This window comes from Chiloscyllium punctatum, chromosome 22, assembly GCF_047496795.1.
Source record: "Chiloscyllium punctatum isolate Juve2018m chromosome 22, sChiPun1.3, whole genome shotgun sequence".
In the NCBI taxonomy this organism is placed as follows: domain Eukaryota; kingdom Metazoa; phylum Chordata; class Chondrichthyes; order Orectolobiformes; family Hemiscylliidae; genus Chiloscyllium; species Chiloscyllium punctatum.
Genome location: NC_092760.1, coordinates 49428669 through 49453945, shown reverse-complemented (window position 1 = coordinate 49453945; position 25277 = coordinate 49428669). Strand labels below are relative to the sequence as shown.

General features: G+C 42.9%; 1 long non-coding RNA gene across 1 annotated transcript in view; it reads left to right on the top strand.

The window, feature by feature from the left end:
- LOC140493620 (uncharacterized) overlaps window positions 1–25277 on the top strand; it is a 52564-nt gene that overhangs the window by 15599 nt on the left and 11688 nt on the right. The window lies entirely within an intron of this gene.

The following is a 25277-nucleotide window of genomic DNA, read 5'->3' as shown; positions in this document are numbered from 1 at the left end:
GGCCATTCCACCTGATCACATGCCTTCTCCGCATCCAAAAAGGCCACCAACTCTTGAACCAATCGCTGCTGGCATGCTTGAATCATGTTAAGCAACCTCCTAACATTATTAGAGAATCTGCAACCTGTTATAAAGCCCATCTGGTCTTCTTTAACAATAGAGGGCAACATCCCTTCCAACCTCAATGTCAAAGTCTTAAACAAAATTTTAACATCAGAATTTAAGAGCGAGATAGGTCTGTAAGAAGCGCAGTCTTCCGGTACCTTCCCTTTCTTGAGGATAAGAGAGATATTAGCCTCCCACAAAGATGGCGGGAAGCAATCCCGACTATATGAATAGTTATACATGTCTAGCATCAATCCTGACGGTATGTTTACAAATTCTTTATAATATTCACTGGGGAGTACATCAGGGCCAGGTGCCTTTCCACTTTGAAGTTGCCTCACTGCCTCCTGTATCCCTTGTGCCGTTAGTGGAGCACTAAGAAGAGACGCCTGGTAGCAGACATCCCGGAATTCCAATTTCGTAAAAAAGAGATTCCATCTATCCTCACAACATTCAGATTGATACAGTTCAGAGTAGAATCTCCAAAATGCCGCATTGATCTTTTTAGCGTTACAAGTAAGAGTCTCATTCCCTTCCCTAATAGAAGCAATAGATTGGGAGGCATTCTTCTTCCTAACTAGTTATGCCAAATGTCTACCTGGCTTATCACCATGCTCAAACAATCTTTGCTTTGCAAAGGAAAGTTCCGTCCTGGCTGTATACATAAGCATGGAGTTTAAGGTGGATTGAAGGGTTGGGATCCGTCACTGAAGGTCTACTGTAATATGCCATCTCAGCTGCCTTCAATCGTGCCTGGAGCAGATGCTGCTACTCTCCCTTCCATCACTTCTGACTGGCTGAGTATGAGATAATTATCCCTCTAGCATAGGCTTTAGCAGTCTCCCAAAGAATGGATGGATTACTAGCCATACCCGAGTTGGTGGCCAAAAATGCTTCAAATTCCCTCGAAAAGTACTCAATGACCTTACTGTCTTTAGGATGAAGGGATCCATTCACCAGTACCATGAGCTCATTGCATGACCCTTAATCTCAACCACTAAGTATACTGCTGCATGACCAGAGATGGCACTGCTCCCAATTGAACAAGAATCTAGAAGAGCCGTGGGAGTTAGGGGGAAAAAGAAATCAATCCTCGTATGGCACTTATGAGGATTGGAAAAGAATGTAAAGTCCCTGCCCATAGGGACTCTCCAAACGTTTACCAACCCCAATTCCACACATAGATCATCCAAATATTTAGATTGTGGAGAAAGCTTTGGGGGGGGGCTTTGGGTATTCTAACCAGCACAGGATCCATTAAGCAATTAAAGTCCTCCCCATAATGATATGCTGTGATGCAGCTTAGATAGTGCATTAGTCAAAAACTTAAGGGGTTCAGCTGGAGGACAATAGACAATCAAGGACCATATTCCTCACCATGTATTCGAGCCTTAAGGAGAACAAGTTGACCATATTCATCTTTAACACAATTAAATTAAATGGATGAGTATGGTCATCCCCTGCTTTTAATGTTAAAGGATGAGAAAAACACCTGATCAAACCCACCCTGCTGTAATGTCAAGAGTTCCTTGTCATTAAGTTGAATCTCATGCAACAGGGCAACGTCCACCCTCTCCTTTTTAAGGCTCGACAACATCTTTTTCCTTTTAACTGGTGAATGGATCCCTCTAATATTCCAGGTGCACCATTTAAGAACACTGCTCGCCATGATCCTTTACAACCACCTTTGACCTGTTGAGAGGAAGAATTCGACTCACAGCATGCTGGGCAATTTCAAAAGAAGACTCATGGAGTCTATTTATGAAAAACCAAAACACTGAACTAAATACAAAACACGAAAGACACTTAATGGGGAACTCTACCCCTGCCCATAGAAGGCACATTCACCTCTCACGCACATCTCCATTCGTCCATCCAGCTTGAGGTGCGCCCCAGACCAAAGCAATAGAAGGAAGCAGACAAAATAATGAGCACTCTGCCCACCCCCGACTATGTGCAAACATCATCCTAATCAGATAAATAAAAACACACCAACAGCAGCTTCTTTAAGAAAAGGGTAACGTTACAAGAAACACAGCAAGAGTAAAAAAAACAAACATTATTGTCCAGGATATAAATCCATCCGAATAATATTAAATTGCCCAAGAAATTTTTCACTTGCTCTGAGGATCAAATGACCACATTGTCTCCTCATGAGTAACACAAAACACCACTGGGTATCTCATTAAATATTGAATACCAAGGTCCTTTAATTTTTTCTTGACCTCATCAAACAATTTCCTTTGATGATCACTGCCACAGAGAAGTCCTGAAAAATCATTATCTTAATTCCCTGATACATCAGGGCTTGTGGATCTTTCCCCATCCTTCTAGAAGATTCCAGGACTCCCTCCTTGTCCCTGTATCTTTGAAATCATACCAGGACGGGGTGGGGGCGCCAATCCAGACTGGATCTGAGCAACCCGGTGAGCTCTGTCAACTTTCAGCCGGTCTACCTTCACACCCCAGCCAAGAAACTGTGGCAACCAGTCTTCAAAAAAGCTTGCTAGCTGTCCACCTTACACTCCCTCTGACAGTCCAACGATCCGATATTTTTCCTCTGACCTCAATTTTCCAGATCATCAACCTGTTCGGTCAAGGCCCCAACCTATTTGTGGGCCTGGAGTGCCCTGCCGAGGACTCAACCTCTGTCTCTGATGCTGTGGTCTGCTGCTCAACCTCTTCAACTTACTTCCCAAACCCTTCTAACTCCTTCTCATACTTTTGTAGCATGGCCAAAATTGTCTCCAGCTGAGTACGATTGTCTTCCAACAATTCCTTGATCATCCCTTGGATTGCCACGAGTTCTTCAGTGACGTTCTGCTGCGCAGATACCTTGTTCTCAGCTGAGGGAGCTGCAGCTACATCCACAGTCGCAGTTGTGGGCCCACCCAGTGCCTTCGGCGAGTGTCCTATGTATGTTGGAGCTTGGCTGAATGCATTTCTTTCATCATCCTCACTTGCTCAAAAAGGACTTGCAGTAGAACTTTGACTATCCAAACACCAACCATCTGAATCCCAGACCATCCAAACAAGATCCCAAGGCCCTGTAAAAATGGCATCAGCAACCCAGCATTCAGTTGACAGTAAAACGGCATTATGGAGTGCATTGCCGTATAAGCGAGAGATGTTTGATAACCGGCACTCAATCAGCTATCAGCTAACCGTCACTATGACGTGAATTGCCAGATAATCGAGAGACACTCAGACAACCGGCACTCGTGGATTACTGCTTGTTTCCGGCCACCTGAACACGCCACCTGTCTCATTCAGACAATCGAGGCTCTACTGCAAATGGATTTAAATTGTTTCACAACTATTTAACATCAATTTTCTCCAAGACATGGGAAGGTGGGGATGGGGAATAAAAATATCACTACTGCTTAGCTGGAGTGCAAAGCTCAGCAAGGCAGATTAACTCAGATCACCGCCATCTTGGATCACCATGATCTATTTTAAAGTGTCCAAAAAAGTTCCACTTTTTCATAAGAGTCAAAAGAGCATACAGACCCATCATAAATGAAGCAAAGCATCACCGGATACCTCAGGGAATACTGGACAGCAAGGTCACTCAGTCTTCTCTTGGCTTTGTCAAAGGTTTTCCTTTTGTGAATCACAGCTTCAGAGAAGTGCTGGAAGAACATTATCTTGGAACCTTCGTAAGTTAAGGCCCGTGGACCCTTTCCCTTTATTCTGAAGGGTTCCATAACTTTAACTTTGCTTTTGTAGTAGTGGGGTCACACTAAGACCATGCAAGGGCGCTGGTCTGAGTTGGGCCTGTGCACCATGACTCGATGGGCCCTTTTAACTTTCACCAGTCTGACACAGCCTCCAGACCAAGAAATCGCGGTAGCCAGCTTTCAAATAAGCCCACTGGCTGGTCGCCTCCTATTCTCTCTGGCAGCCCCACAACATGCATGTTCTTCCGCCGACCTCTATTCTCAAGGTTGTTGACTTGTACCTGCTTCTCCTGTATTTGAATTCATGCTTTTGTAAAGTCAGTCGCGGTTTCCGAAGCTTCAGGCCTTCTTTAGTTCAGCATCCAAGGCCTTCCAGCTGCTCCTTGTGCTTGTACAGCATGTCTGTGATTGGGTCCAGTCTGGCGCGGAACCCCTCCTCAATCGGCGACTCAATCATCTCTCGCAGTTTTGCAAACTCCGTAACCAGGGCCTGGTGAGTGAGCAACTCCAATGGACTTGTGGAAATAGCTGCAGCTGCAGAAGTGTCCGATTCCTCAGGTAAGTGTCCCGTGCGTTGGGACTTGCTGGAGCCTTTACCCTTTGTCATTTTTCTTTAATAAAACAGACTTTATAAAAAATCTGTATAAGTTCTAGAGCTCTGTATATGCTGAATTTTCATAGAAATAATTTAAGTGGGGGGGTGAGTGTGCCACTTCGCCTGAACTGAGATACAGAGCTCAGCAAAGCAGACCTCTCAGATCGCTGCCATCTTGGATTCCCCCAGTTTCCCTTTTATTCTTTTCCCTCTAACCTTAAACTGATGCCCTCCAGTCCTCAATTCCCCAACCCTGGGAAAAAGTCAGAGTGTATTCACCGTATTCATTCCTCTCATCATCTTATATACCTGTATAAGGCCCCCCCTCAATCTCCTATGCTCTAAAGAGAAATGTCATTGCTTGTCTTACCTCTCCCTATAATTCAGACCATTAAGACGAGGCAACATCCTTGTAAATTTCTTCTGCACTCTTTCCAGCTTAATAACATCCTTCCCATAGCAAGGTGACCAAAACTGAACACAATACTTCAAGTGCGGCCTCACCAATGTCCTCTGTAACAGCAATATAACTTCCCACCTTCTATACTCAGTGCTCTGACTGATGAAGGCCAGTGTGCCAAGTACCTTCTTCACTGCCATGTCTACCTGTGAACCCAGTCTACCCTTTCACTTTCAGAGAACTATGAACCTGAATTCCAAGATCCTTCTGTTCCACTACACCCCTTATGGCCAAACCATTCACCATGAAACTCCGACCTTGATTTGACTTTCCAAATGCTAGACCTCACACTTATTGATATTAAACTCCATTTGCCATTTCTCGGCCCACTTTCCCAGCCAGGGACCAAGATCCTACTGCAATTTCTGATAACCTTCCTCATAGTCCATGATACTGCCTATTTTAGTGTAATCTGTAAAATTACTAATCATGCCTTCTACATTCTCATCCAACTCATTGATATAGATAAAAAACAGATAAACAACACTGACCCCTGAGGCACTCCACTAGTCACAGGCCTTCAGTCTGACAAGTATCCTTCCACTATTACCCTCTGCTTCCTACCATCAAGCCAATTTTGTATCCAATTTGCCAGCTCGCCCTGAATTCCAAGTGATCTAACCTTCCAGAACAGCCTACCATGTGGAACCTTATCAAAGGCCTTACTGAAATCTATATAGACTAGGTCTACTGTCCTGCCCTCATTAACCTTCCTGGTCACTTCATCAGAACACTCTGACAAATCTCCCACTCACAAAGCCATGTTGACTACTCCTACCAAACGGTGTTTTCATAAATGCCTGTTTATCTTACCCCTCAGAATCACCTTGAGTAACTTACCCACCACAGATGTTAAGCTTATTGGTCTATAGTTCCAATACTTTTCTTTGCAGTGCTGGCTGGACAGCTTCTACTGGCCAAGGCCCATCCCCCAGAGTGATGTCGCAGTGACACTGTGACTGACCAGCAAGGCCTGGAAAGCTTGGATTTGATTAGCAGGAGAAATGCGGCCCAATCCCAGGACTGATATGGCAAAGTTTCCTGGTCTCAAATTAGACCAACTGCTTGAACTTGTGATGTGTGTTGAGATGACGCTGCTCCTTTAACAAGGTTAAGTTGTCCTTGTTTTTTTTCAGAGAGATTGTAAAATTATAGGTTCTGAAATGTCTGGGTTTATCTACTTGAAGATAAGTTTTAAAAAGAGCACTTGTACAATGAAATGGGAGTAGCCAGTTCTCCCAGCTCAGCTTTACTCTGGTTTTGGTTTGGTTTAGTTTTAGCAAGCAGTTTGAGGCTGCTGGTCAAAGAAACAGTTCCAAGCTGATCCTCTCTCTCTGACATCTCTCCTATAAGAACCTGTGTTTGATTTTACATTTTTTACCAAGGAGGTGCTTATGGGGATGTTGCAAGAATTTGGAACAGCATCATTAAGTTGTGATAGAGTCAACTGAGTTTTTAAATAGTTAAGTTATTCTGTATTCTCTTCTCTTTTGTTTGTGTTTCATTCATTAATCTTGCAAATAACTTCAGTTTTGTTTAAAACTAAGTGGTTGCGCCAGCTGTGTCCCTCCTGGATAATCCACTCTACTTCTGCTTAAAACAACTAGAAAAGTTAGGGTCTGGGCTACCTTCTTGAAATGTTTTGAGGTGTCTAGCCTGGTCCATAACAGGGTGATGCAGCACCTTGCTTTACAGTGACATAATCCCCTTCTCTCCAACTGTTACACTTAAATTACACAAGCTACCTGCCTGTCTGTCTGAATGAAATGTTTAATTCTCAGCCAGAGGTTGCTTGCTGCTCCTGCCCACAAAAGCTATCAAAGAAAGAAGTGCTGTCTGAGCCTGCCCAATAACAAGCAACTCAATTTTCTAAGATGGGTGTATTAGATTAATTTATTTACAGTGTGGAAACAGGCCCTTCAGCCCAACAAGTCCACACCGACCCGCTGAAGCGCAACCCACCCATTCCCCAACATTTACCCCTTTACCTAACACTATGGGCAATTTAGCATGACCAATTCACCTGACCTGCACATCTTTGGACTGTGGGAGGAAACCGGAGCACCCGAAGGAAACCCACGCAGACACTGGGAGAACGTGCAAACTCCACACAGTCAGTCGCCTGAGTCGGGAATTGAACCCAGGTCTCTGGCGCTGTGAGGCAGCAGTGCTAACCACTGTGCCACCGTGCCGCCCCTAAATGTTGCCATTGTCCAGTTGTGTGGCTGGAGAGTCCAGAAACACATTCTATCCAGTGACCATGGAGGCACCTGCTGCAGGTCTAGTAGTTTCATCTAAAGTGAAGGGAAGGAAAATGGTCAGCAACAGTTGCAACTTGGGGCACCTCGACTTGGGGCAAAAGCCCCCCAACTTGACATGTACGAGCTTCGTTTTCGAAGCATTGAATTTCCCAATTGCACTGAAACTAATTCACAAAACATGTCATGACACCGAGTTGTGTAATTAAAAAGGTACAAATATCTGCAAACTTTATCTTGCCATCGAAAGAGGGAGGAGGTAGTTGTGACAGTTTAACTCAACAGCAAAGAGCTGATTTTTGACTCACGCCCGATTATGTCATCAGACTCATCATTATTCTCACCACCTTAAGGAGGGGATAATTGTGCCTGAGGAGTCTATCTATGTTGAACATTTCAGCATGGTGCAACAGTTTAAAGGCAATCACTGAATTGAGAATCTCCAAGTAGAATTTTTGCCATCTTGGAGGTAGTATTTAAAATTCCATTATATGTTCTTCAAAAAAAAAAGCCATCCTCCTTTCTAAACTTATCAAAGTCCGATTATGCCTCAAATGCATTTATAATCTTCTTACTCATAAAGTTTGTCCACAAATTATTATAGCATTTCTGCAAAAAGCATGTCTCCAGCTCTGAGAACACTTTACCTCTGTCTTTGCTCCTAGCACTTCTACAAAGTAAATTCAAATACAAACTTCATCCGAAAAAGATTATTGAGCCCTGCCTCATAGAACATCAATATATTTATATCTCATGGCATACATGCACAATACTTGATTGGAGCTGCACTTGTTTTTTTTAAGTTGTTGCTGATTCAGCCTGAATTACTGCACCGTTCAAGGTTTCCTTTTTGTACAATGGATTTTGGCTTTAACTCAGGCAGTCATAGAGTCATAGAGATGTACAGCAACCTTTTTTATACTGAGAGAGATTGAGTCTCATTGGTGGAGGCATTGACATCAATAATGCTACAGTTAGAAGATGATTGACACTTAGAGTCATAGAGATGCACAGCACGGAAACAGACCCTTTGGTCCAACTCGTCCACGCCGACCAGATATCCCAACCCAATCTAGTCCCATCAGCCAGCACCCGGCCCATATCCCTCCAAACCCTTCCTATTTATATACTCATCCAAATGCCTTTTAAATATTGCAATTGTACCAGCCTCCACCACTTCCTCTGGCAGCTCATTCCATACACTTACCACCCTCTGTGTGAAAAGTTGCCCCATAGGTCTCTTTCATATCTTTCTCCTCTTACCCTAAACCTATGCCCTCTAGTTCTGGACTCCCCGACCCCAGGGAAAAGACTTTGCCTATTTACCCTATCCAAGCCCCTCATAATTTTGTAAACCTCTATAAGGTCACCCCTCAACCTCCAACGCTTCAGGGAAAACAGCCCTAGTCTGTTCAGCCTTTCCTTGTAGCTCCAATCTTCTAACCCTGGCAACATCCTTGTAAATCTTTTCTGAACCCTTTCAAGTTTCACAACATCTTTCCGATAGGAAGGAGACCAGAATTGCACGCAATATTCCAACAGTGGCCTAACCAATGTCCTGTACAGCCGCAACATGACCTCCCAACTCCTGTACTCAATACTCTGACCAATAAAGGAAAGCATACCAAATGCTGCCTTCACTATCTTATCTACCTGCGATTCCACTTTCAAGGAGATATGAACCTGCACTCCAAGGTCTCTTTGTTCAGCAACACTCCCCAGGACCTTACCATTAAGTGTATAAGTCCTGCTAAAATTTGCTTTCCCAAAATGCAGCACCTCACATTTATCTGAATTCAACTCCATCTGTCACTTCTCAGCCCATTGGCCCATCTGGTCCAGATCCTATTGTAATCTGAGGTAACCCTCTTCACTGTCCACTACACCTCTAATTTTGGTGTGACCTGCAAACTTACTAACTGTTCCTCTTATGTTCTCAGCCAAATCATTTAAGTAAATGACAAAAAGTAGAGGATCCAACACCGACCCTTGTGGCACTCCACTGGTCACAGGCCTCCAGTCTGAAAAATAACCCTCCACCACCACCCTCTGTCTTCTACCTTTGAGCCAGTTCTGTATCCAAATGGCTAGTTCTCCCTGTATTCCATGAGATCTAACCTTGCTAATCAGTCTTGCATGGGGAACCTAGTCAAACGCCTGACTGAAGTCCATATAGATTACATCTACTGCTCTGCCCTCATCAATCTTCTTTGTTACTTCTCAAAAAAACTCAATCACAAAGCCATGTTGACTATTCCGAATCAGTCTTTGCCTTTCCAAATACATGTAGATCCTGTCCCTCAGGATTCCCTCCAACAACTTGCCCACCACCAAGGTCAGGCTCACCGGTCTATAGTTCCCTAGCTTGTCTTTACTGCCCTTCTTAAACAGTGGCACCACGTTTGCCAACCTCCAGTCTTCCAGCACCTCACCTGTGACTATCGATGATACAAAATATCTCAGCAAGAGACCCAACAATCACTTCTCTAGCTTCCCATAGAGTTCTCAGGTACACCTGATCAGCTCCTGGGGATTTATCCACCTTTAATCATTTCAAGACATCCAGCACTTCCTCCTCTGTAATCTGGACAAATTGCAAGATGTCACCATCTATTTCCCTACTGTCTATATCTTCCGTATCCTTTTCCACAGTAAATACTGATGCAAAATATTCATTTAGTATCTCCCCCATTTTCTGTGGCTCCACACAAAGGCCACCTTGCTGATCATTGAGGGGCCCTATTCTCTCCCTAATTTACCCTTTTGTCCTTAATATATTTGTAAAAGCCCTTTGGATTCTCCTTAATTCTATTTGCCAAAGCTATCTCATGTCCCCTTTTTGCCCTCCTGATTTCCCTCTTAAATATACTCCTACTTCCTTGATACTCTTCTAAGGATTCACTCGATATATCCTGTCTATACCTGACATATGCTTCCTTCTTTTCCTTAACCAAACCCTCAATTTCTTTAGTCATCCACCATTCCCGATACCTACCAGCATTCCCTTTCACCCTGACAGGAATATACTTTCTCTAGATTCTTGTTATCTCATTTCTGAAGGCTTCCCATTTTCCAGCCGTCCCTTTACCTGCGAACATCTGCCTCCAGGCAGCTTTTTGAAAGTTCTTGCCTAATACAGTCAAAATTGGCCTTTCTCCAGTTTAGAACTTCAACTTTTAGATCTGGTATATCCTTTTCCATCACTATTTAAAAACTAATAGAATTATGGTCGCTGGCCCCAAAGTGCTCCCCCACTGACACCTCAGTCACCTGTCCTGCCTTATTTCCCAAGAGTAGGTCAAGTTTTGCACCTTCTCTAGTAGCTACATCCACATACTGAATCAGAAAATTGTCTTGTACGCACTTAAGAAATTCCTCTCCATCTCAACCTCTGACACTATGGCAGTCCCAGTCGATGTTTGAAAAGTTAAAATCCCCTACCATAACTACCCTATTAGTCTAACAGATAGCTGAGACCTCCTTACAAGTTTGTTTCTCAATTTCCCTCTGACTATTAGGGGGTCAATAATACAATCCCAATAAGGTGATCATTCCTTTCTTATTTCTCAGTTCCACCCAAATAACTTCCCTGGACGTATTTCCGGGAATATCCTCCCTCAGCACAGCTGTAATGCTGTCCCTTATCAAAAATGCCACTCTCCCTCCTCTCTTACCTCCCTTTCTATCCTTCCTGTAGCATTTGTATCCTGGAACATTAAGCTGCCAGTCCTGCCAATCCCTGAGCCATGTTTCTGTAATTGCTATGATATCCCAGTCCCAGTCCCATGCCATGAGTTCATCTGACTTCCCTGTTAGGCCCCTTGCATTGAAATAAATACAGTTTAATTTATTAGTCCTACTTTGTCCCTGCCTGCCCTGACTGTTTGACTCACTTCTGTTCTCAACTGTACCAGTCTCAGATCGATCTCTTTCCTCACTATCTCCCTGGGTCCCACCCCCCCCCCCACTTTACTAGTTTAAATCCTCCCAAGCAGTTCTAGCAAATTTCCCTGCCAGTATATTAGTCCCCTTCCAATTTAGGTGCAATCCATACTTCTTGTACAGGTCACTTCTACACCAAAAGAGATTTCAATGATCCAAAAATGTGAACTTCTCCCATAGACCAGCTCCTCAGCCATGCATTCATCTGCTCTATCCTTCTATTCCTGCCCTCACTAGCTCATAGCACCGGGAATAATCCAGATATTACTGCCCTTGAGGACCTCCTTTTTAGATTTCTGCCTAACCCTCTGTAATCTCCCTTCAGAGTCTCAACCTTTTCCCTTCCTATATCGTTGGTTCCAATGTGGACAATGACGTGTTGCTGGCCCCGCTCCCCCGTGAGAACATTCTGCACCCTCTGAGACATCCTTGATCTTGGCACCAGGGAAACAACACACTATTCAGCTTTTTCTCTGCTGGCCACAGAAATATCTGTCTGTACCTCTGACTACAGAATCCCCTAACACAATTGATCTCTTGGAAGCTGACGTACCCCTCATTGCATTAGAGCCAGTCTCGATACCAGAAACTTGGCTATTCGTGTTACGTTTCCCTGAGAATCCATCACCCTCTCAATGTCTGGTCAGCCTACCAGCTCAGGTCAGACTTGGGATCACTTTCACAGACCACAGCCTCATAATACAATTTGCACCTTTGCCTTGGAGCTGCAGATCTGTTCTGTTCTTGCATATTTTCTGTCATAGTGGATAGATATCATGCTTTCTGTGTAGTACCCTTAAATATTCCTCAGTGTTGAGTGTTGTCACAGAGTTTGTGAGCTTCGCTGTCATTACCAATGACATACCTGTTTCATTTGCAGTCTTCCGACCTACCAGCATGTTTTTTCTATCCTGCTTTTACTCTTGAAGGTCTGAAGGCTAACTTCTGCTCACATCAATGAGAAATATTGCTTGTTATCAGTAATTTTCAAATTACATTGAACCCCACCATTGGCAGGACATTGCTGTTGTTATGGACTTGGCCAGACCACTCAAAACATTCTTCAGCAGGCAGCCCAGACCATAACTTTGCAATTTGTTTTGATAAGTGTCCAGCGAAAATTACCCGGAATAAGTCAGCGAGGTTGACTACCAGGTTTTAAAACAGACAAAAATTCATTCACAAAATTACACAATGAAGCACAAAGAACAGAATAAAGAGCCCCGACAGAACACAGTCTATCCAAACTAGACTTAATTATGCTGTTCAGAATATACACAACAGTCCCAATGAGTAAACCCCTGAAACACAGTAAAAATGGAACAAAGGCTTACAGGTCAAGGTTAGAAGGGGAGAAGGAGAGAGAGTTTGGGAGAAGATTTGTAGCTCGGGTGCTCGTTGTTGTGGTTCTGTTCACCGAGCTGGGAATTTGCGTTGCAGATGTTTCGTCCCCTGTCTAGGTGACATCCTCAGTGCTTGGGAGCCTCCTGTGAAGCGCTTCTGTGCCGGAGAAATGCCAGAGGAAACATCACAGAAGCGCTTCACAGGAGGCTCCCAAGCACTGAGGATGTCACCTAGACAGGGGACGAAACATCTGCAACACAAATTCCCAGCTCGGCGAACAGAACCACAACAGGAAGGAGAGAGAGCCAAAGCAGCCTGTTTCCACACAGCCCACAGTTAAACTCACCAACTAGTTCTGAACTGAATTGCTCAACTAGAGAGCTGGCCATGCCCACTTGACTTATACAGGTTACTTCTAAAAACATAAAAGCTTTGGCCTAAAGTCTCATTTGTTTACGTATAAACATAAAGGTCTTTCATCTCTGTACAAAAAACAGCCATTTTGGAGCCTGGCCCTGTTTATGACCCCTCTGAAAAAAACTAAGGACACAGCATTCTTGAGAAAAGGAACAGCTTTTAGGAAAAAGGATCAGCTTTATGACATCTCCCCCCTTAAAAAAACCATCAGTATCAAAAGATGGCTTCATTTTTAAAACCCTTCAAAACCAAACTGGTTAGTAGTCTAAAACACACACACACACACACAGTACTAAGTATACACATGCAAACATGCCCAACCACATATAAATTCAGGCCGTGGCACACCCGCCACCGAATGCCTCCGTATCTCATTCAAGTCTCAATAACACATCGGCAATCACGTTTTTGCGACCTGACACATGTACAATTGTCAAATTGAATGGCTGCAACAACAAGCTCCATCTAAACAGTCTGGCATTTTTGTCCTTGAATTTCTTTATAAATGTCAATGGGTTATGATCAGTGTATACGATTGTCTCAGATGCATTGCTGGTAATACAAACACTGAAATATTGTAATGCCAACACCAAGCTCAAAGTCTCTTTCTCCACCAATGAATATTTCTGTTGATGAATGCTCAACTTCCTATAAAAATAGCCGAAGGGTCTTTCTATTCCCTTGTCACCCTCCTGCAGGAGCACTGCACTGACACCCACATCACTGGCATTGATAGCCACCTTGAAAGGCTTGGTGTAATCCCATGTGGCTAATACTGGGGCAGTCGTTAACACGGTTTTTAGGCTGTCAAATGCCTTTTGACAGTTCGCTGTCCACTGAAACTTCTTGCCCTTTTTTAACAATTCGGTGAGTGGAGCAGCCACACTGCTAAAATTCGACACAAACTTTCAGTTACATCCACTCAGTCCCAGGGACTGTAATACTGCTCTTTTCGTCGATGTTGTGGGAAATTTCCCAATTTCTTTCGTTTTCGCATTCCATTGGGCTATTTGTCTATGTCCAATAATATGACCCTGGAAGGTGACTTGGGCTTTGGCAAAGTCACTTTGAGCTAAGTTTACCACCAAGCCTGCCGTCCCAAGTTGATCGAAAAGTCCGACAAATGCTGTAAATGAGTTTCTAAAACTCACCAGGTCATCAATGTAAACAGCACAGTTGGGTAATCCAGCAATTACCTTATTAGTCAGTCTCTGAAATGTGGCTGGAGCATTTTTCATACCAAATGGCATGACTTTGGACTGATACAGTCCATTTGGCATTACGAAAGCTGAAATTGCCTTTGCTCTCTCTGACAGAGGTACTTACCAGTAACCTCTGCGCAAGTCCAACTTAGAAATGTTAAGTTGCTTGTCCCACTTTTTCGACACAGTCCCCCAACCGGTGAATTGGATATGTATCAGTCTTTGTAACTGCATTGACTTTGCGATAGTCCACACATAACCGTTGGGTACCATCTGGCTTGTCACCATGACTATGGGTGAGCTCCAGCCACTTTAACTCACTTCAATAATGCCACCTTGGAGCATGCGTTCTATCTCCTTCTGAACCTGTGCCACCTTTAGAGGGTTATCCCTATAAGGATGTTGCTTAATCGGAACAGCATCTCCTATATCCACATCATGCACAATTAGGTTAGTACTTCCAAGTTTATTTCCACATATCTCCCCATGTGATAGTAATAACTCTTTCAGGTCATTTTGATTTTCGTGTGGAAAATAACTCAATAATTTATCCCAATTTTTGTCAACTTCCTCATTGTTCAATTTGATTTGAGGAATGTTCAATTCAGAATCTTGTGAACCTGGTTCTTCACTCTGTGTTGTAATCATTAACACCTTCTCCTCCTGCTTTCCTTTCCTGTCAAAATACCTTTTGAGCATATTCACATGGCACACTCTGTGAGATTTCTTCCTGTTTGGGGTCATTATCAAGTAGTTCACCTCACTCAATTTCTTCTTAATTTGATACAGTCCACTAAACCTTGCTTTTAAAGGCTCACCTGTTATTGGAAGTAACACCAATACCTTATCCCCAATTGCAAAACTGTGAATTTGTGATTTCTTGTCTGCTTCCTGTTTCATTGTATGCTGTGATATATTTAAATGCTATCAGCCAACGCCCCAGCTCTATTTAATTGTTCTCTAAAATTTGACAGAGTCCAATGTGTGATCACTGAATTCTGACTTATTAATTTCTCCTTCGTCAATTTTAATGGTCCTTTTACTTCATGCCCCAAAATTAATTCAAATGAACTGGATTTGGTTGATTCATTTGGTGCATCTCTGATCACAAAAGTACAAAGAGAATTCCCTTATCCCAATCATCTGGTTAATCCTGACTATAAGCCCTCAACATGGTCTTTAATGTTTGATGCCATCCCTCTTGCACTCCCTGCAATCCTGGATGGTACTCAGTAGGTTTGAATTGCTTTATTCCCAAGTTATCCATAACCCCTTGAACAGCATGGATGTGAAGTTTGATCCTTGCTCTGACTAGATCTCTATTGGTAGTCCATATCTATTAATGTATTTAAGTAATTCTTCTGCAACCCTTTTGGTTGTGATATTGCATAATGGTACTGTCTCTGGTAATGTAGTCGATACATCCATTATTGTTAACAAATACTTAATACATTTTCTTTGAGGTAGGGGACCTACGCAATCAATCAAGACACTTGTGAAAGCTTCCTCAAACGGTGGAATAGGTATTAAAAGTGCAGGTCTTATTAGTGCCTGTGGTTTTCCAACTGGCTGACATGTATGACATATCTGGCAAAATTCAACTACATTCTTGTGTAGTCCAGGCCAGTAAAAATGCCTTTGTATTTTAGCCTGTGTTTTCCTTATTCCTAAATGACCTCCCAGTGGTAGCCCATGGCCACTCGCAGCACTTCCTTTCTATACCCTACTGGCAAAACAATTTGATGAAACTCTGCCCATTTCTCATCTGCTCGAGTATGTGATGGTCTCCATTTTCTCATTAAGACATCACTTGTTAAGTAGTAACACACAGGGATTCATTTACTATCCTTCTCTGTATATGCCTTTTGATACAACTGTTTTAAGTTCTCATGTTTCTGCTGTAACTTAATTAGCTTAGCAGAGCTAAAGATACTTGAATGTTTACCAATTTGCTCTGTTCCACTTAGTTGATCAAAAAACGTCACTGCTAAAGCAATGCCAGCTTTCTTATCTGTGCTTTTGATCTGTTCTACTTCAGCTTGTGCCTCTGTGATCTTGTGACCACACAATTCCTGAATAAGTGTCCTGCATTTCTTCAGTTGCCTTCAACTCCACTGGCTTTTCAACCAGAGTGGGCAGCATGCCTACCAGTGAATCAGTGATATCATTTGCAAGGACAAAGTATATTCCTGGAGCTGAGAGTTTTCACTTTTCTCTGGACAGTCTAACCTCACTTTACATAATTGAACACTTCTTGTCTCACCATGAATTCCTGTAACCAGTACCTTTTCTGGCAACAGTCTCTCAAGAGTACATATCTCCTCATCCTTCAGCATTACAGACTGAGAGAAACCTATGTCCCTTAATGTTGTGTCCTCTTTACCTACTACTTCTGGCCTATGTGAATAAACTTTACACTTGCATGTATATTTTTTAAACAGATCTGACACTTCCTCCTTAACCAACCTCTGAACAGCTTGTACACTCTGAGGCAGTTGTCTAACTTCCCTTGTGCTGTTTATTACTAGTCGAACAAAACTCCCAAGCTTGTTCAGTTTTCCTACATCTGTCTTTATCCTAGCCCACTAACACTATGATGTCATGTGGCCCACTTGATTACAATGAAAATACTGGAGCTTTTTGACTTCTTTGTCCCCTTCAAGGGTTTCTTTTTTAACCTGTGGTAAGTTACCCTCACGATGTTCACTGAGATCTACCTTTCCCTTTCCATGTGAGGATTTCTCTTTGCCCCAGTTTCTATCCTTCATGGACTGAAATTGATTCTGGAAGCCAAACCAAGTTTTATGGACCAGCTCATAATCATCAGCCACTTCAGCTGCTAACCTTGCTGTTTTAACACTCTGCTCTTCCACATGAGTTCATGCTGCTCAGGCAGTGAAGTTTTGAATTCCTCCAAAATAATTACCTCCTAAGGACTTCGTAGGTTTGTTCTATTTTTAAAGCTCTTATTCATCTATCAAAATTACTCTGTTTGATCCTTTCAAACTCAATACAGGTTTGACCAGAGTCCCTCCTTAGATTCCTGAAACATTGTCCATAGACTTCTGGTACAAGCTCATGTGCACTTAAAAAGGCTTTTTTCACCTCCTCATATTCCCCAGATACCTCCTCTGATAGTGATGCTAGCCCTCATTAGCCTTATATACAAGTCTTGTTTGGATCTACAAAACCCACATGGTCACTTGCCATTGCATCTGTTCAGCCACTTTTTCAAATGAGATGGAAAAGGCTTCCATAGCCTTCTCGTTAAATTTAGGCAATGCTTGAACATACTGAAACAGTTTCTCATCAGGCTTTTGCCCACCATGGGTTTGCTCATCCTCATTTTTTTTCCTCACTAGACTTGCCTTCAGCCTTCATCTCCATCCTTTTAAACTGACTTTCCTTTTTTAAGTGTCAGTTTCTGAAGTTCAAACTCTCTCTCTTTTTCTTTCTCTTCTGCTAAAGCCCTTTGTTCTTTTTCTTTCTCTTCTGCTTTTAACCGTAACTCAATCTGTTTCATTTCTGCTGCCCTTTCCTTATCTCTCCACTCTAACTCAAGCTGCTTCATTGGCAATTGAACTTTTGCCATCTCTATAGATTCTGGTAATGTTTCCAGCAAGTTTAAATGCTGAGCTACTGCTGTAATTATCTCTCCTTTCCTCACAGAGGAAGGCAGCTCCAATCCCAGTTTGTCTGCTAAGTCCTGCAGCTTGGTCTTATTCACCTTTTGCAAAACTTCCAAATTCACTGCATTCACTTCCAGAAAACTTTTGGCAACTGAAAGAACCATTTCTATCCCAAGTTTTGTCAATCCAACCAAACCAAAAATAAAGACACTAGCACCTACCACTCGCTGTTTAAAATCCTGCAAACAGCCCTCAATCTGTTATGGACTAGACCAGACCACTCAAAATATTCTTAAGCAGGCAGCCCAGGCCATAACTTTGCAAATTGTCTCGCTAAATGTACATTGAAAATTACCTGGAGTAAGTTAGCGAGGTTGACTACCAGGTTTTAAAACAGACAAAAATTTATTCACACAATTACACAATGAAACACAAAGAACAGAATAAAGAACTCCTATAGAACTCAGTCTATCCAAGCTCACAGCTGAACTCCCTAACTAGTTCTGGACTGAACTGCTCAGCTGGAGAGCTGGCCACGCCACCTTGACCTATAGAGGTCACTTCTAAAAATGTAAAAGCTTTGGCCTGACGTCCCATCTGTTTATGAAAAACAAAAAGGTGTTTAACCTCTGTACAAAACCCAGCTGTTTTGGAGCCCAGTCTGTCTATGACCCCTGTGAAAAAACCCAAGAACACTGTATCCTTGAAAAAAGGAACAGCTTTTAGCAAAAGAGGGCCAGCTTTGTGACACTGCTCACCATGTTGCTTGTGTGGGCTCCTTCAAGCCCAAAATAGTTTAGCATGAATGAGGTTTTAAGGTAAGAGGAGAGAGATTTTAAAATCGCGACGGGCAAACATTTTACACAGAAGATGGTTCATGTGTGAAATGAACTTCCTGAGGAAGTGGTAGATATGACACAGTTGCAACCTTTCAAAAACATTTGGATAAGTACATAAATAGGAATGGTTTAGAGGGACATGGGCCAGGAGCAGGCAGATAGGACGAGTTCAGTTTGGGACTATGTTCAGTATGGACTGGTTGGACCGAAGGCTCTGTCCCCTCACTGTATGACTTTATGATTATATAGGAGTCCTGTTGAATAAATAATTAAAAAGTTTATTGAACTGTTGCAACTCTTTATAGATTACATGACTATGATTCACATTACTACAGAGATTATTAAGCACACTAGCCTCAAGTTTGTCTCCAATACCTCATATTTAGTTTGACCACATCCTCATGACATCATCCCGGTGGGTGATGCTTATTGTACTCTATCAAGTATTAAGCCTTTCAGGGGATCCATGATGGCAGCGATCTAGGAGGATCGTGTTGCAAAGCTCTACACCGCAGCACAAGCGGGACAAACATCTAACCCGCCCAACCCAGGCCATTGCGATATCCTGGGATTCTGGAAAGGTCATGGAGTCCCAGGAAACTGAAAAATCAACTTACCTGTGTTTCGCCATCCAGGGATGTGAAGAAGGGAGGAGCAGCGTCTGAGGCCGGGCCCATGGCCCAGCGTGCAGGATCCTCAGACTCTATTACCTACAGGCCCTGGTGAAGGAGCTTGCGAAATCTTGCAAGGTGTTGGGTAAGCAGATAGAGGAGAAGCTGGCCCCGATCTCTATCATGCTCCAGAAGCATGAACAGCAGCTGAGAGACCTGGAAAAGAGGATGGATGAAGTTGAACACAGAGTCACAGTGGTGGAAGCTGATACCAGTTCCTCCAAGGATAGGATCCAAGCTCTGGAGACGCAGGTATGTAATTTGCATGACCAAGTGGATGATCTTGATAGCAGGTTCAGGAGAAAAAATATTCGGATTGTTGTCTGCTGGATGGAAAGGAAGGTAAGGTGGAATTTATTGAGGACTGGTTGCCAAAGTTCCTTAACTTGGAGGCTGGAATGAGAGGCTCGAAGATTGAGAGGGCTCAACGGGTCATGGCGCGGAGATCAGGTCTGGGTCAACGTCCTCATCCTCTCTTGGTGAAGTTTCATAATTATAGAGATAAGGAGAGAATCGTGGAAGGTTCCAGAATCCAAGGGAAGGATCCGAAGGCTCTAAGATGATGTTCTTTCGGGACGTCTCAGCGGCAGTGATCCAGACAAGAAAATCCTATGGTAGTGTCAAGAGAAGACTGAGAGAGCTTGTGATCCAGTACTGTTCGAGGTATCCAGTGTGCTTCAGATCACCAATGAATCCGTACACCTCTTTGACACATTGGAGAAGGTAAGAGACTTTGTGGACAAATTAACCGAATCTGATCAATTTAGTATGTACAAATAGTAGTGTTGTTTGGGTGTGTCTTTGTTTTCTTTTCTTTAAAAGACAGAGGAAGTCCAGGTGGAGCTTTCTTTTCCTTTCTTTCATTGGTAATAATCTGGTTTAAAATATGCTTGGCAGTGGTTGAGATCTGTACTTTCAATTTCTAAGTTAAGTTATACCAAAGGATGGGTGGGTTATTTACCCCTTTTTTAAAAAATGAATTGTTTTTATTCTCATTGCTGTCCATGGTGTATTTTCTTTCTTTTCTGCTTGAGTTTGCAGTGCGGCTCTAGCTAGGAGGAGGGAAAATGGTTGGGATGGCTAAATGCCTACTTATGGGCAGTTTATACCCAGTTCAGGTATTTAAATGCCTGGCCTACAGTCTTGGCAGTGGGATGGGAAATTGGGTTTTGGGATGGGTAGTTACCCCCTTTAGGCAGGGGGTGAGTTTATATGTTAGTTTGTTTTTTAGTTTTTGTTGTATATAATCTTTGATAGCTTTGTAGTTTTGTTAACTGTAGTGGTTTTAGTTTATGTAGTTTTTCTGTGAAATGGACCTTGCAACACTAAGGCTCACGCGGTATGTAGTTTGAGTTCCTCCTCTCAGGAATTTAAATGTTACTGCAGAAGGTTATGGCTAATGACCTGGAATATCAAGGGGAGTCACTCACCAATTAAAAAGAAGGAGGTACTTTTGAGTTTTAGAAAGGAGAAGGTGGATATTGGTTTGTTACAGGAGACACACTTGGACGACAGGGAGCATTTGAAACTACAGCAGATTGGCTTTGATCGGATTTACTTTTCATCTTTTAATACCAGAGGTAGGGGAGTGGCTATATTGATTAGGAGGAATCTCCTATTTAAGTTACTAGAGTGTGCTAAAGATACACACAGGAAGTTTGTAATTCTCAAAGCCCTGATAAACGGGGAAGAATATGGTGCTTCAGCTGTTTATTGCCCTCCAGACCACCCCTCAAATTTTTGATAGGTGCGTTCTCTAAACTGATCAGTCTCAAGTCCCGGCATATCATTATAGGAGGAGATTTTAATTGTCTCATTGATCCTACAGTAGACAGGTTGCCCAAAGACACCCTGATACCCTCTGTACAAATTAACAATTAGTGGATCTGTGTGTGGAGTTAGGGTTGGTGGACATCTGGAGGCATTTCCATCCTACAGGCAGGGATTTTACATTTTTATTGGACCCCCATGGCAACTCTGGACTTGGTGGCATCCTGTACGATTGGTAATACTACCATCTCCGATCATACTCCAGTGTACCTGTTGGTTAAGATTGAGGATGTTACAGAGGGTTCGAGGCACTAGTGAATGGATCCCTTTATCCTCAAGGATAATAAGTTTGTTGGAGTACTTTTCTCGGGAATTTCGGGCATTCCTAGACATTAACTCAGGCTCGATTAGTAGCCCATCCATCCTTTGGGAAACTACCAAAGCCTATGCCAGGGAGTTAGTTATTTCCAACTCTGCTAGCAGGAAGCAGGAAGGCTTACTTTGACAGACCCTTGTTGGTCAAGCTACAGAGGATTACATTGCTACAGTCTGCATTGATTTCTGTGCTCACATAGACAGCAAAGAAGGAGCTTACTTTCGCAGAGCATAGGTTATACGAGCATGGTGACAAGCCAGGCCAGTACCTCACGTATCTCACCAGAAAAAGGAGTGCCCCTCAAGCCGATTAGGGAAGTGTCTGGGAACCTAACATGTGACTCCAAAAGACTAATGTGGTATCCCAGAGATTTTACTCTAAATTATACCAATCTGAGGGTTGTGAGGAGGGGGGCCAAAATGGAGTCTTTTTTAAGGATCTGGAGCTCCTGGGCGTGACTCCCAAACAAGAGTCTTTTCGCAATGCCCCCTTATCGGAGCAAGAGGTGCAGGGACCTGTGAAGCAGCTTCAGAGTGGAATGCGCCCAGTCCTGACGGACTTCCCAGCGAATTCTAGAAGGAATTTATAAACATATTGTTAGGCCCAATGCTCAACATGTTTAATTACTCGTACAGCCATGATTGTTTCCCGCCATCTCTGAGAGAGGCCAATGTTTCGCTTATTCTTAAAAAAGGGAAGGACCCAGTGGAGTGTGCTTCATACAGGCCCATTTCACCCTTAAATGTGGACTTTAAAATCCTCTCTAAGACTTCTGCTTTAAGGCTGGACACTGTGTTACCTTCTATTGTTAAAGAGGACCAGACGGGTTTCATAAAGGTTTGCACATCCTGTTTTGGACAAAATGAGGACAGTCAGGGAATATTGCATTAATCCAATAGTTATCAATACTGTTAAAGCATGGAGGGCAATTTGGTAGAGGGAAGGCAATATTGGCAAGACATCTTCTCTCACACCTATATTGGGTATGCCGGGTTTTCAATCGGGGATGGTAGACTCAAACATCGGGCAGCTCGGTGTGTGCCTTGCATGGCGATTTATTTAAGGGAGACACAATGATGTCCTTTGATCAGTTAGCACGGAAACACGAACTATCTAACAGGGACCTCTATCGATTTTTTTCAAGTTAGGGATTTTATTTAAAAAAACGACACGTTTGATTGATCCCTACAAATCTGACATAGAGAGGAGGGTGCTCAATGCTAAGACTACACTTCAGCACTTTATATTATCAATTGGGGTGGGCGCCCCCTCAGATGAGTTGAACCGACTCTGCAGGTTGTGGGCGAGAGAGCTTGGCATTGAGGTCTCCTCAGAGGCATGGGAAGATATTTGGGAAAATACAAGAAAGATATCAATTTGCAAAAGGACCCATACTTTACAGTTGAAGATTCTCCACAGGGTCCACTTGGCTCTGGACCCTTCGTCAAAATTTAAACCAGGGGTGTCTTCAACATGTCCCCAAGTGCAAGGTTGATATGGGCACTCTTATCCATTGTCTCTGGTCCTGTGATAGGCTTCAAACATACTGGAACATTGTGGTGGGTGCAGTGGAGACGATTTTGGGTGCGAGGGTGAAGAAGGACCTGATCTCTTTTCTTCTTGGCTTACCCAGTATGTTCCCTGTGGATGCATGTAAGAAAAAAACTTTTCAACATCCTCACTTTCTGCACAAGAAAAAATATCCGCGGATGGTTGACGGAGGTGCAGGGTTGGGAACAGGGTTGGGGCTGCAGGTTTGGGGGCGGGTGGTGGGCGGATGGGGGCTGATGATGGACAGGGTTGGGGGGCGGGGTGGGAGCAGACGGGTTTTGGGGCGGGCAGGGTGGGAGCAGCCAGGGTTGGGCGCAGACAGGGGTGCTGAGTGGCAGCAGATGGGTTTGGGGTGGGCAGGGGGCAGGGTCTCGCGCACACTGCTGCCGAGTCTCCCGAATGGGGAACAAACTTCACAGAAAACTCTGAGCCCCAGAGGAAATCAATTAACCAAATAATCAATTATCTGAACGAAATAGTGCCCGCCCATCACATTCGGATAATCGAGGTTCCTCTGTGTACATTTGTACATGAGGGCAGGTTGGGTTTTTTTTTACTTTTTTTGTGTTCTTTCTTTGTATTGTTTTAAATTGTATTGTTTTGTACTTGTTGTAATATTTTTAAAAATCTATTTTTCAATAAAAATATATTTAAAAAAGAAAGTATTAAGCCTTTCAGACCCATGTACAACATCAACAGAAAGATGGAGAATCCCTGAAACATCTCGGATTTTGTGCTGGCAAAACCTCTTGTTACATGTAAGCTAATTTCTCACAGTTGTTTAGATTTAACACGATGCACTGTGTGTTCCAAATAGTACCAACGAACTGGTTACTTCTCTTGTCAACTGGAAGGTCAGCACTAAGAAATGTTGTCATGTCTTTATCCATTCTACTGAATATAAGCGACGAACACTCTCTTCATTTATCTTGGCCAACTTTGAAGTAAATTGAATTTTCTGCCATTGCTCTGCCACCTTTCTTCAGAGAAGTCTCAACTTTGTTCTGTGCTTTCTGTCTTTAGCCCTGCCTGTGACACTCAGATTGGTGGAAAGATGAGTGTCAAGTGGAGGTTAGATTCTGCATGGTAATGGACAGTATAAGCAAATGAGCAAACATTTGGCAAATGAAGTACAACATGTGAAAACGTGAACTTGTCCATTTTGTCAGGAAGAATTGAAAAGCAAAATACGACCTAAACAGACAGATGTTGCAGATGTCTGTGCACAAATTACAAAGTTTTAGTATGCAAGTACAGCAAGTTGTTAGAAAGGAAACAGAATGTTGTTGTTAATTACAAAGGGGAATAGAATATAAAAGTAGGCAAGTTTTACTGCAGCTGTATAGGACCTCAATGAGACGACATCCGGAAGACTATAGTTTTGAAACTGCTTATTTGAAAATCTGTTACTATTTTAGAAGCAGGTCTGAGAAAGTTCATCCAAATTATTCCTGGAATAATTGGACCTATACACATTAGAGTTTAAAATAATGAGAGGTGATTTTATTGAAACCTATAAGATCCTGAGGAGACTTGTTAGAGTGGATACTACGAGGAAACTCCCCCTTGTTGGGTAGATTAGAACTAGGGTCCACATTTTAAGAATAGGAATTCTCACTTTAAGACAGAGATGAGGAGATTTTTTTTCTCAGAGGGTGATTAGTCTGTGGAATTCTATTCCCCAGAAAATAGTGAAGACTGGTTCTTTAAATTTATTCAAGGCTGAGTTAGATAGATGTTTTATGGACAGAGGAGTCAAGGATTAGGTGGGACAGCCAGGAATTGGGGATGAGGGCAGAATCAAATCAGTCATAATCTTATCGAATGCTGAACAGGTCTGATGGGGTGACTGACTTGGTGCTGCTCCCAAATCTGATATCACATTTTTCTGGTCTGGACTTTATTTCTGTGAAAAGGGCATTCACCAATAAACCAGGAAGACCTGCACTGACTCCAACAATGATGTTCCCTCCTCACCCACTGCACTTACCTGTTACTCACTGCCAGAAACATTGGGCACTTCAAGTCAGCACCATTGCTTGCAAAGCTACCAATTTCACGTTCTCTCTCCTAATAGCAGGGAAATAATAAGCAATAATTTTATTACTGCCATTCCACCAAACTATTGAGGCCAGTCCAGTAAACCTGAGCAGGCTGAAGATAATGTGTTCAAGGTTGGTGGGGACCCCTTCCATCATTAATCCACACAATAGAAAATACTCAAGTCATTTTTGTCTTTACTTAAGGATTAGGCTGTGGTGTCTTCCACACCTGCCTGCGTGGAATTAAATTTGTTTTCCAAAGAGAATGGTCTATGTCTACCATGATTGTGTAAATGCTTCCAAATCATTCTGTTAGCCAAAGTCTTGGCTTTTGTAGTGTCCCTACCTCAGGTCAGAGGATCTGGGTTCATGTCCCACCATAAGTGTGTATAAACA